At 40.5% G+C, this 12,963-nt stretch overlaps 1 pseudogene; it reads left to right on the top strand.

The window, feature by feature from the left end:
• The first annotated feature begins 353 nt into the window (after positions 1 to 353).
• Positions 354 to 816, top strand: LOC126596208 (sorbitol dehydrogenase-like; annotated as a pseudogene).
• The last annotated feature ends 12,147 nt before the right edge of the window (positions 817 to 12,963 follow it).

The following is a 12,963-nucleotide window of genomic DNA, read 5'->3' as shown; positions in this document are numbered from 1 at the left end:
TTTAAAAAATGTTTTTGTCGATTTTAACTAACGGTAATGAAAATTTTTCAAAATAAAACCACTCCATCTCTTTTTTACATTCAATGTTTCAACGTCTGCAAGTTTTCTTACATATTTTTATGTCTCTGAAACTTGTTTGTTGATCTTTCTCTGCCAGTAATCCCACCGAGTTTCCCTTGGAGAATTCTGTATCAGAAACACCATCGGCGGTACTGCCTCCAGACTCTAACTCATTAGTTAACTACGCATAAATCCCGATCTCTTGCATCTCTAAGATTGTTTATTTATGAGCAAGCCACATAACCCATATGCATATATATATATATGTTTTGACTTGTGGGTTTGTACAAGTTATGGATATAGCTGCTTCTGCTTCTGCTGGTGGCGGTGGTGGACCTGGTGGTGCTGCTGATGTCCACCCTTCTCGAGAAAAGTATGATGTGTTTAACACCATGGCTGCTTGGCTAGTTGATGTTAACACGATCAAGATCCTACCTTTCAAGCTCCCTACTAATGGTAATAATCTCTCTCCTTCTTTTTAATTTCGTTGTTCTGTTCGGTTTTCGATTTCAGTTTGCAGTTCTATATTTTTTTGGTTTTCGTGGATGTATACCTAACTTGTTTTTCCCCTATTTTGTTGGTATTTTTTATTTTAGGACCAAATGATGTTCTGTTAGCATTTACGGAAGTGATGTTCACTACCTCAAGACCATGAAATGTGCAGATTTTGAGTAAAGAGCCGATGGTGATCGGACATGAGTGCGCTAGGATCGTAGACAAAGTTGGGAGCGAGGTGAAGCATTTGGTGCCCAGTGACAGAGTGGCATTTGAGCCAGGCATCATTAGCTGCGCACATTGCCATCAATGCAAGGGAGGCCGTTACAATCTCTACCCCGTGTTAACATCAATTAGTATTATTTATTCAATTATTAGTTTTGTTTATGTTTATTTAAATTGTCCTTTTTATATTTTGGTTATTATTGATATATTTGCTGTCGGTTTTATCCGACAGAGAATGAGTTTAATTATAATTTTCTGTTGGTTATATCCGACACAAGTACTATCGGTTTTAGAGTATTCTCTGTCAGTTTTATCCGACAGAGAATGCTCTTATTTATTCATTATTAATAAATTCTCTATCAGTTATATCTGACACAATTTCTGTCGGTTTTAGAGTATTTTTTGTCGAAAAATTCATTTTCTGACGTTGGCAATTCTGTCGCTTATTATATCCACCACTGCATCCATTTTCTGTTGGATTTTAAAATCCGATAGTAATATACGCTTTTTGTCGATTTTTAGACCGCCAATTATAAATAATTTTGTAGTAGTGTACTTATAAATAAAATTATTAGTAACCATCCTCCGTCCTCGATAAACACCGATCCCAATCCTCTGCCTCCATAACTTCAACCCTACATGCATGCCACTAATTGCCATGAAAAAAAAGGAAGACTAGAACCATGACAACCATGGCAACCAAAGATTGGCTGGTGGGGTTGGAGCTGTGAAGGTGGATGGCTGAGATTGGTATTTGTCGGGAACTGAGGATGGTTGCTGGGAATTTTACTTTTTAAATATTTAAATCCCTTAACAAATTATGTCCAATTGTGAATAAAATGGTGCACATGCCATATTTCAAATGGGAGTATAACGGACATGGTAGTACAGTATTACCTAATAATTTCTCTTAAAAGAGACCGTACCCTTTTTTTTTTTTTTTTTTGAACAAACTATAGTATCTATACTAAGGGGGTGAGGGAGTGAGTTAAGTCTTACAATGGACTTGCCTTAATAATGTGGTTCAACTTTGTCTTTGGCGAGAATCGAACCTAAAAGCTCTCACTTAGAAGTGAAGATGAATATCAAATATGAACGGCACGTGTTATAGCATGTGATCTCACTCTTTCTAATTTTATGCAAATTCATCCATTGGTGAAAGGTAAAGGCATGGGCAAGGGCCTAAAGTTGCCATAAAAAAATTGCTCCAATGGGCCTAGAAGAAGTGGGTAAGTGGTGGGCCATGTGAAGCCCGTCCAAGATGCCCATACAACTTATATTCGGCCTTGCATTAGCAGGCAAGCTGATGTCGGTCACGTTGTTTTATTTTTTTTGTGTCTGGCATGTGCAATGCATGTGTGAACTTGGCAAGTGGACCAACACTTATGTTGTCGTGTCTGCTGCAACAGTCCAACTGCCACCACAACGTGGCAATTTGTGAGTCGTTGGATTTCCAATGGCTGAATGTTATGGACCGTATAAAATGTTACTATTATGCCATGTGTAACGTTCTAGTGCATCGGATTTCAGGTGAGTAAAAAATCAACGGCCACAATTAATCCAACAGTAAAAAAAAATTTAAAATTAAAAAAAAAATGATTTTCTTTTATTATTATTCTATAAATACCCAACCATATTTTTCATTCCCACATCATAACTCAATATAATTTTTATTACAATCTTCTATATTTGTTTTTCACTTTACAAATCCTTTTTCTACCAAAAAAAAAAGAGTGAGAAAGCAATTTGGTTGATCGGGGAAGATGTTACTTTGCTTGTGGTTTTCCGTGTATGTTACTCATGACCTGGTCACATGAATGATATGAGGGTGCAACAAATGTGAAAGACGATTTATGCACAATTTATGAAGCAGATTCAAGGCACATCCTAAACTGAGCAATAGTAGGTACAAACATTTACATAAATATTTGAAAGCTTGGCAAGAAGCCCTTGTAATAGCGGATGGAGTTTATCGAAATGGCAATAATCTAGCCAATAAAGTAATAACATTTTTTTATTAATAAACTTTGTTGATGCACAAAATCAGTGAGGACTTTGGTACAACAGAAAGTGTCAAGTTTGTGACCTTTGCTAGATTGCTCTGGTCACTAGTGTGGATAAGTATGCAAATGGATAGAGATAGGGAAGCAAATACAAGATGTACGTGGTTCACCCAGATTGGCTACGTCCACGGAGTAGAGGAGTTCTCATTAATTGTGAAGGGTTTACATAAGTACATAGGTTCAAGTTCTTCTTTAGTGAGTACTAGTGAATGATTTAGTACAAATGACATTAGGAAATATTGTGAGAGAATGATCTCTATTTATAGAAGAGAGTTTCTAGTTTCATTCTAACATTGACACGTGTCGTGCTGTGATTGGCCTCTGATGTCAACACATGTTGCGTTATGATTGGCCTCTGATGTTGACATGTGTCGCGTTGTGATTGGCCTCCTGGTTGGAGGGAGACTCTTGTGGGTCCTTGGCGGTATAATGTTGACCGGTGCTTAGTAGTTTCGGGGTTGGTCAAGTATGGTACAAACAGTGCTCCCCTAAGTTCTTGAGTGAGGGAAGCTTCTTAATTGGGGACTTGCAAGATCCAAGTCATTGAGTAATCACGAAACTTCTAAGTACCGAAGTGTGGTATCGTCTTTACTTGTCTTATCTGTCTCATAGGCAGATGTGGCATCTTCCTTTGAAATACTTTTCCTCCATCCATAAGTGGTATCTCTAACCGGTGAAGATGCACAAGGTAATGTATCAAATGGAGAAGAGATGATATGAGATACTTTTGCTTTTGAAGAAGTAACTTTCCACAAGCTTATTCTTGAACTGGGCTGGAGGGTTTTCTGGTTTCCTTCAGAGTATAAGTTCGACTCAAGAATTTGCGGGTCAAAACAAGTCCCTCAAATCTAGAGTACGTTCGACCCTAATGATATGGAATACTTTTGCTATCGACAAAGTAGTGGGTGTGGTATGGCGAGGCTTTGCTCTTTGGCGATGGTGTCAGCGAAAGATTGTTAAAGCTTTTCGAGTTTTTTGGATAGGGCAGCGATGCTGGGTTTGGATTTGATTTAGACTCCTCTGTCTGGGTTGTATGGTTCTGCAGGAAGGGCATCGTGTTGTAGTGATCTGTTCCAGTTCATCATTGATCCTTCTGCTTCAATCTTTTATAGCATTTGTCCCCGATGCAAGAGTGGAATGCAACCTTTACATTTAAATGGTCCTTCAGAGCACTACTTCTGAGCGACTCATCCATGTGTGGCAGCTTCAGTGTAAAGCGTCAATATCATATCAACTGTTCTGAGGTATTTGCCGGAGGACTTTGTGACCTTGACAACAGTTGAGGATGAGTACTCGAGAGCAATGTTAGGTAAACAACCATGAAAAGATTATGGGCAATCAGTTCCAGATCAGAAGTTTGATTTTAGGTTCCGACTGATTGCGTTCTTTCTCCTTATCCTGCAGGTAAGAGCAAGGGCAAAGGAAATGATAGGGAAAAAGCATGATATGGGATACTTTTGCTTTTAACCCTAATGATATGAGATACTCTTGCTCTAGTGTGGCTTGTTTGCATTAGTATTATCGGGGGGAGAAAGAAGCTGAGTATTTCGAGAGACTCTGCTGGGAATGCCCTATCGGATGTGAATAAAAGTTGAGCATTTTTTGTTTTTATTTGCAGGTATGCCTGGCTATGGAGGATGGAGGTCGACATATATAGGAATTGTTTCAACAACGGGTAGTAACGCTGTTCTTTTACCCTTCTCGGTCATAGCAATGTAGTGGGAGCTGCAACATTCATGTGTTTTAACTTTGTCAGAGCACTTTGAAAAAGTGGTCTGTGGTATTTGGAAAGCTGATCTTGCATGTGAAGATTGCATACAAGCTTTATCCAAGGAAATCTGGCTCTCAAAGTTCAGAAAGTGATGCCTATTCGGTTTTCGAACAAGCAATTCTATTATGGACCTGGCTCTCGACATTCGGAGAGTAGCTGGACCTTCAAAATTTATGTGTCTCAACTTTGTCACAGATATTTGGCAAAGTTATTTGTGGTATGCGAGAAGCTGATATTGCATGTGGGGATTGTCGACATATTTTACTCAGGAAAATATGCTTCTCGAAATCCGGAGAGTGGTGCCTCTTCGATTTTTGAACAAACGGCCATGCTGCCCTTTCTTTTATAGGGGGCTCCAATTGTGTGCAAGAAGTACGTTCAGAGAGTTATTGCTTGTAGGAATTTTTCCCTTATTTTTGTACTTCAGAGATTTATTGGAACTCATTTCTCCTTCATTATTTCTAAAAATGTCTGGCCCATCCGACCGTCGTTTTGACTTGAACTTTGGTGAAAAGGCAGCCGTGTCTCCTCAAGACAACATATGGCGCCCATCCTTCTTATCCCCTACTAGTCCTCTTACTGTTGGGGACTCTGTGTAAAGAATGATATGACCGCTGCGGTGGTGGCCAAGAACATTCTCACTCCTAAAGATAACAGACTACTGTCCAAACAGTCCGATGAGTTGGCTGTTAAGGATTCGCTGGCTCTCAGTGTTTAGTGTGCAGGTTCTGTGTCTAATATGACCCAACGCCTATTTGCTCGAACCTGCCAAGTTGAATCATTGGCGGCTGAAGCGATAAGTCTCAAACAGGAGATCAGAGGGCTCAAGCATGAGAATAAACAGTTGCACAGGCTTGCACATGACTATGCTACAAACATGAAGATGAAGCTTGATCAGCTGCAGGAATCTGATGGTTAGATTTTACTTGATCATCAAAGGTTTGTGGGTTTGTTCCAAAGACATTTATTGCCTTCGTCTTCTGGGGCTGTACCGCGTACTGAAGCTTCAAATGATTAACCTTCGGTGCCTTCTCCTTCTGGGGTTCTGCCCAGTACTGAGGCTCCAAATGATCACCCTCTGGTGCCTTATATTCCTGGGGCTCTACCGACTGTTGGGACTTCTCCTGAGCAACCTTTGTGAAGGCTCCCTCCTATTTGTTTATTTTGATTCATGTATATGTACATATTTGTAACTTATCGGAGATATCAATAAATAATCTTTGTTTCATTTCAATGTATTGTGTTAAATACACCAAGGCTTCCTTCACTAAGTTCTTTGAATTTTTTTTCTTTTGTTGAAGCTTGTATTTTGAAGCTTTGTGAGTGAAGCATGTAGGTTGAGGTAATGAGACTTCCGAGTATCAAGGTGTAGTAGCATATGGTAGGAGTCCCCCAAAACTTCAAGGGAGTTGACGAAGGAGGTGTTTTGCTAGTAGCCAAGTTTCTGAAGTAACAAAACTTCACCATTTTCCTTTCTAAGTGGTAGCCCAAAACTCCTCATTCATATATATTTTTTTCGAATTTTCAAATTTTTGAATTTTTGAATTTTCAATTTCCGAATTTTTGAATTTTTGAATTTTCAAAAGCTTTATAGGTGAAGCTTTGTAGGTGCAGCTTTATAGGTGAAGCTTTGTAGGTGCAGCTTTGAGATTGAAGCTTTGTTGGGTACCATGAATTGATTTTGCTTCACACTATCTTGATCAAGATAGTGTGAAGCTTTTGTGGGTGAAGCTTTTATGGTGGGTGAAGCTTTTGTGGGTGAATCTTTTGTGGTGGGTGAAGTTTTTGTTGGTGAAGCTTTTATGGGTGAAGCTTTTGTCGGTGAAACTATTGTGGGTTAAGCTTTTGTGGGTGAAGCTTTTGTGTTAAAGCTTTGTAGGTGAAGCTATTGTGGGTGAAGCTTTTGTGGGTGAAGTTTTTGTGTTGAAGCTTTGTAGGTGAAGCTTTGGAGTTGAAGCTTTGTAGGTGAAGCTTTTGTGTTGAAGCTTTTGTAGGTGAAGCTTTGGAGTTGAAGCTTTTGTTGGGTACCATGAATTGATTTTGCTTCACACTATCTTGATCAAGATAGTGTAAAGTTTTTGAGAATTTGTAGTTGTCCTCCATTGATGAAGCTTTTGTTGGTGAAGCTTTGTTGGGTACCATGAATTGGTGTGAAGTTTTTGAGAATTTGTAGTTGTCCTTCATTGATGAAGCTTTGTTGAATTTCCCAATTTTTTTTTTTGGGAAACTAGAAATTTGAAAATATGGGAGAGACAACATATACAAATTTTGCTTCCACATTATTGAGCAAGAGATTGTGATGCAAGCCACACCTTGTAGTAGTCGAAGGTTTGAATGAACCATATAAATTGAATTTGCTTCGAATAGTCTTGATCAAGAGTGTGTAAAGTTTTCTATGAGTTGTAATTGCCCTTCACTGATGAAGTTTTTGTTGGCACCATAAAATTGTTTTACTTCACACCGTCTTGATCAAGAATGTGTGAAGCTTTTGAGAATTGTGGTTGAACTCCTTTGATGAAGCTTTTGTTGGCACCATAAATTGGTTTTGCTTCACACTGTCTTGATCAAGAGTGTGTGAAGCTTTTGAGAATTGTGGTTGAACTCCTTTGATGAAGCTCTTGTTAGCACAATAAATTGGTTTTGCTTCACACTGTCTTGATCAAAAGTGTATGAAGCTTTTGAGAATTGTGGTTACCCTCCATTGATGAAACTCTTGTTGGCACTATAAATTGGCTTTGCTTCACACTGTCTTGATCAAGAGTGTGTGAAGCTTTTGAGAATTGTGGTTGAAATCCTTTAATGAAGCTCTTGTTGGCAACATAAATTGGTTTTGCTTCACACTGTCTTCATCAAGAGTGTGTGAAGCTTTTGAGAATTGTGGTTGCCCTTCATTGATGAAGCTCTTCTTGGCACTATAAATTGGTTTTGCTTCACACTGTCTTGATCAAAAGTGTGTGAAGCTTTTGAGAATTGTGGTTGCCCTCCATTGATGAAGCTTTTGTTGGCACCATAAATTGGTTTTGCTTCACACTGTCTTAATCAAAAGTGTGTGAACCTTTTGAGAATTATGGTTGAACTCCTTTGATGAAGCTCTTGTTGGCACCATAAATTGGTTTTGCTTCACACTGTCTTGATTAAAAAATGTGTGAAGCTTTTGAGAATTGTGGTTGAACTCCTTTGATGAAGCTCTTGTTGGCACCATAATTGGTTTTGCTTCACACTGTCTTGATCAAGAGTATGTGAAGCTTTCTACGAGTTGTAGTGTTTGCATTGTTACAGAGGAGAAATGTCTGAAGCAGATGCAAGAGGGCTGAATAGCTGGATTTTCGTATGCCATACACTGAAGTTGTTGTTAGCTTGCAATAAGACTTTGTTGGTGACTACAACTCTTGTTGGGCATAATTGCTCCCTTAGTTGAGTTGTCAAGCTTAAGGGTTTTTTATTATTTGTGAATGCTAGGAGTTCACATGTACAAGTTGTACCACTCGTCTTTTGGTAGGTGGAATGAATGGCGAGTTGCTTTCGTCACTTGGTTGGTGGTACGAAGGTGAGTTCCTTCATCACTTTTCATCACATTTTATCACCTGGTTGGTGGCACGAAAATGAGTTCCTTCTTCACCTGGTTTGTGGCATGAATGGCAAGTTGCCAAATGATATTAGAGTACGGGTTGTACATTTTATCACTTGGTTGGTGGCATGAAGGAGAGTACGGGTTGTACATTTCATCACCTGGTTGGTGGCATGAAGATGAGTTCCTTCTTTACCTGGTTGGTGGCATGAGTGACAAGTTGCCAAATGATATTAGAGTACGGGTTGTACATTTCATCACCTGGTTGGTGGCATGAAGAAGAGTACGAGTTGTACATTTCATCACCTGGTTGATGGCATGAAGATGAGTTCCTTCTTCACCTGGTTGGTGGCATGAGTGGCAAGTTGCCAAATGATATTAAAGTATGGGTTGTACATTTCATCACCTGGTTGGTGGCATGAAGGAGAGTACGGGTTGTACATTTCATCACCTGGTTGGTAAGAATAAGGGCAAGGTGTTGAGGCACATTGTAGCAAGTGTCGAATGACACAAAGTATGTTGAACCTTTTCGAAGCATAATTGGCTTATGTATGAATGTGTTGGAATGTATGATTGAACAAATATATTGTGAAGCTGTTCATTTATTTGTATAGTCATGTTGACATGTACTTAGACTTTGTTTCATGTTGGAAGCATTCATGTTGAAGCTTTGAACTTGAGTGTTTCATTGCTAGGAATGTCAGAAGATTAGGACCGAGTTGTCTAAATAATCTCTTTATCGAATTCATGACAAATAGTCTTTGTTACATAGGATGCCGAATGGCTGAAGCTTAACACTTGTACAATGTGAGTTTACTTGTAATAGTACTTCAAGTGATCAGCGTTCCATGGATGGCCAAGGGTCTTACCATTGGAGCTTCTAAGGAGCTAGGGCGACTAATGCCAACAACTTCAAACGATTTATCCCAGTTTGGACTAACTGTTCCTTCACTTGAGACTTTGTCGCAGAGTAATCTTTTCTTCAATACCCAGTCCCCCATTTTGAAAGAACGAGGTTTGACCCTTGAGTCATAGTAGTTGGAGATGTGCTGCTTGTAGGCGACATTCCACAAGTGAGCCTGGTTTCTGTGTTCCTCGACTAGATCTAAGTTGAGGGTAAGTTGTTTGTCATTTTCGCTTTGCACGTAGTTTTGGAATCAGAAAGTTGCTTGCTCAAGCTCAATTGGGACAACTGCCTCTGTACCAAAGGCAAGTGAGAATGGGGTTTCTACTGTTGATGTCTGATATGAAGTGCGATATAACCAAAGAACTTGGGGTACAAATTCTGGCCAACAACCTTTAGCCTTGTCCAAACTGGTTTTCGAAGTTCGCTTGATTATTTTGTTGATGGCTTCAACTTGTCCATTAGACTAGGGATGAGCTGGGAAGGTAAAACATAAGTTGATGCCAGATATGCTACCATGGAACTATCCTTAGCGTCAAAGTTGTTGGTGACCTGGTTAACCACCAATTGGGAGTCACTGAAGATATCAATTCGTTTAACCAATTCATTTAACCCCAAGGTGTTTGGCTAAACGTAAGCCTACTAGAAGGGCTTCATATTTGGCCTCATTATTCGATGCCTTGAATTTGAAACGAAGAGCATACTCCATTGCCACTTTGTCAGGGGTCGTAAGAACTAGTCCTGCTCCACAACCCTGTTGGTTGGACGAGCCATCAACATATAGACTCCATGCTGGGGCTGTTGGTTCTATTTTTTAAGCTTTCAAGGGTAATGAAACCACTTCTTTAGGTGTAGAAAAAATGTCAACAGGATATGTGAAGTCGGCGATGAAGTCTGCCACTGCTTAGTCATTCTCAGCTGGCTTTAGTTGGTAAGAGATGTCAAACTCACCCAATGTTATCGTTCTTTTGATCATTTGGCCTGAAGTGTCAGGACTTTGGAGTATATGTTGAAGAGGATGATTGCTAAGCGCGATGATGGAGTGTGCTTAGAAGTAAGGGCGAAGTTTTCGAGGATACATGACCAATGCTAAAGCCAATTTCTCAGTGTTGGAGTATCGTGTCTCCGCATCTTGTAAGGTCTTGCTAGCATAGTACACAGGCTGTTCGACATTACCATCTTTTCGAATGAGAACGAAACTTACTGCTAAAGCCGATACCGACAGATAGATAATGCGAGTGTCACCAACCTCAGGTTTGGATAGCAGTGGGGCTTTACTCATATAGTCTTTGAGGTTCTTGAATGCCTCGGCACATTCATCAGTCCATGTAATGTACTTCTTACTTCCCTTAAGTGCTTTGAAGAAAAGAGCACATCTATCTGTGGCCTTAGAGATGAACCTAAATAAGGCTGCCACCTTGCCAGTAAGGCTCTGAATGTCTTTTGAAGTTACCAGTTCCTTAATGTCGAGGATTGCTTTGATCTTCTCAAGATTAGCCTCAATGCCTCGTTGGCTTATCATAAAGCCTAAGAATTTGCCAGAGCCTACGCCGAAGGCACATTTGTTGAGGTTCAACCTCATTCGATACCTCTTCAAAATGGTGAAAGTTTCAGATAGATTAGCGATGTGTTGGTCAGCATGTTTACTATTGACTAGCATATCATCAACGTAAACTTCCATGTTCTTCCCCATCTGTTCGACGAACATTGAATTGACTAGTCTCTGATAAGTCACTCCTACATTCTTTAGGCTGAAGGGCATGACTTTATAGCAATATAGTCCCCCGTCAGTAGTGAAGGCTCTCTGTTCTTGGTCCAGAGGGTTCATGAAGATTTGGTTGTATCCTGAGTAAGCATCTATGCAGCTCAGGAGTTCACACCCTGCCGTAGAGTCTATAAGTTTGTCAATGAGAGGAAGAAGAAAGCTATCATTCGGGCATCTTTTGTTTAGGTCAATGTAGTTGACACACATTCTCCACAAGTCCTTTTGGAGCAAGAGACTTTCTTTGGTCAGATTTTTCTTTACAATGACCACATTTGGTACCCATGTTGGGTAATTGACTTCGCAGACGAAGCCTATGCCTTTGAGTTTTTCAACTTCTGCCTTCATTGCTTCGTATCGTTCAACATCATAAGATCTTCGTTTCTGTCTCACTGGCTTGGTCTTGGGGTCAATACTCAAGCGATAACATATGATATCGAGAGATATGACCAGGCGAATACCTCAGTGCTCTCTTGCAAAAAAGAGATCAATGCCAACCGAATGGGTGGTAACAAGGTGATGCCAATCTTCACCATGCGATTTGGATAATCTTTTGATATAGAAACCTTCTCCAGCTCTTCAATGGGTTATGCTTGCAGGGTGAAAGAGTCATCTCGAGGATCGTCGGGTTGACTGTTGCCACTGTGAAAATCCAAGTTGGCTTCGTCCGGGCTGGTCTTTATGACTTGGTCATGTATAGAAAAGGTTTCCTTGGGCACAAGCAGGTGTTATTGGTTGACCGAAGTGTTGTAACATGATCATGCACTAAGTGGATCTCCTCTGATGTAACCATTGCCATAGTGGGTTGGAAATTTCATCAACAACATATGTGTGGATACCATGGCCTTAAGAACATTGATGCCTATGCGTCCAAAAATGACATTGTATGCCATTGGGCAATCAACTATCAGGAAGTTAGTGGTAATGGTAGTTGTGTAAGGGCATGTACCAATGGTGAAAGGTAAGTGTATGCTCCCTATAGGTTGCACGATATCACCGGAGAAGCTTATCGGAAGAGAAATTGAGCGATCGAGCAAGTGTTCAGCTACTTTAAGTGCCCTAAAAGCTTCATCAAACATGATATTAACCGATGCCCCCGTGTCTACCAGGATTCTTCTTACTTCAAAGTTGGCTATGTAAGCCTCCACGATCAGTGGATCGTTGTGAGGGTAGATGATACCTCTTTCTTCCTCAAGGTAGAAACATATTGGATCCTAGTTAGGCTTTTGATACTTACCTCCCCCGATGTCTTCCACATGAAACACTTGGTGGCCAGGCCTTAAAGCTCGTTTGCTATTTTTCATGGCCCTATTGGAAGATTCAGATATGGGTGTGCCTCCACTTATGGAATATATCACATTCACTTGATGTTGGTTATGGTTATCCCTTGAAGGGTAAATGAGGAATCGATCAATTTTTCCTTTATGCGCCAAAGCTTCAATATGATTATGAATGGTAATACACTTCTTGCCGTCATGGCCATTATGTTCGTGGTAGCAGCAAAACGTGCCCGTGTTCTTCGTAGGCTTGTAACCTGACTGCCTCGGCATTGGCTTCGGTATCAGGTGTGCTATGCTGGGGTAAATGGCCACGCATGTGGCGTTCAAAGGCGTGTATGTCTCATACCTCGGGGTAGGGTCTGTCTTGACACGTGCTTGGCCCACTCTGTTGACAGTCTGAGGGCGGGCATCATCCTGGCGATACCCTTGGTTATCGCGATAGTGTCCCTTACTCCTTTTACTAAAATGGGACTGGTGAGGATGGAAATCTTTCCTTTTGCCCTGAGATTGATATGTCTATTGACTTGGCAAAGTATTAAGTAAGGTAAGAGGAGGCACCGCTGCTGTTTGGAAGGTTGAGGTCCTTGGTACAACGGGAATACTCATGGCTGAAGCGGCCAGCATACATACGTAATGACTCGTCTGGCTTCTAGCGAATAGTGTATAAGTCATCCGTAGAGTGCAAGCATTCAATCTGGAAAATGTGTTTAGAAACAAACAGTTTTCTCAATTCCTCAAATGAGTCTACCGTCTCAGGTGGAAGACGACAATACCAGTTTAGAGCTCCGCCAGAGATGGTGGAGGGGAAGAGAAGACATCGCTCTTCGTCGGTGTG

This window comes from Malus sylvestris, chromosome 13 (genome assembly GCF_916048215.2).
Source record: "Malus sylvestris chromosome 13, drMalSylv7.2, whole genome shotgun sequence".
NCBI lineage: Eukaryota > Viridiplantae > Streptophyta > Magnoliopsida > Rosales > Rosaceae > Malus > Malus sylvestris.
The sequence above is the reverse complement of the archived record's forward strand: the minus strand, read 5'-3'. Positions and strand labels throughout refer to the sequence as shown.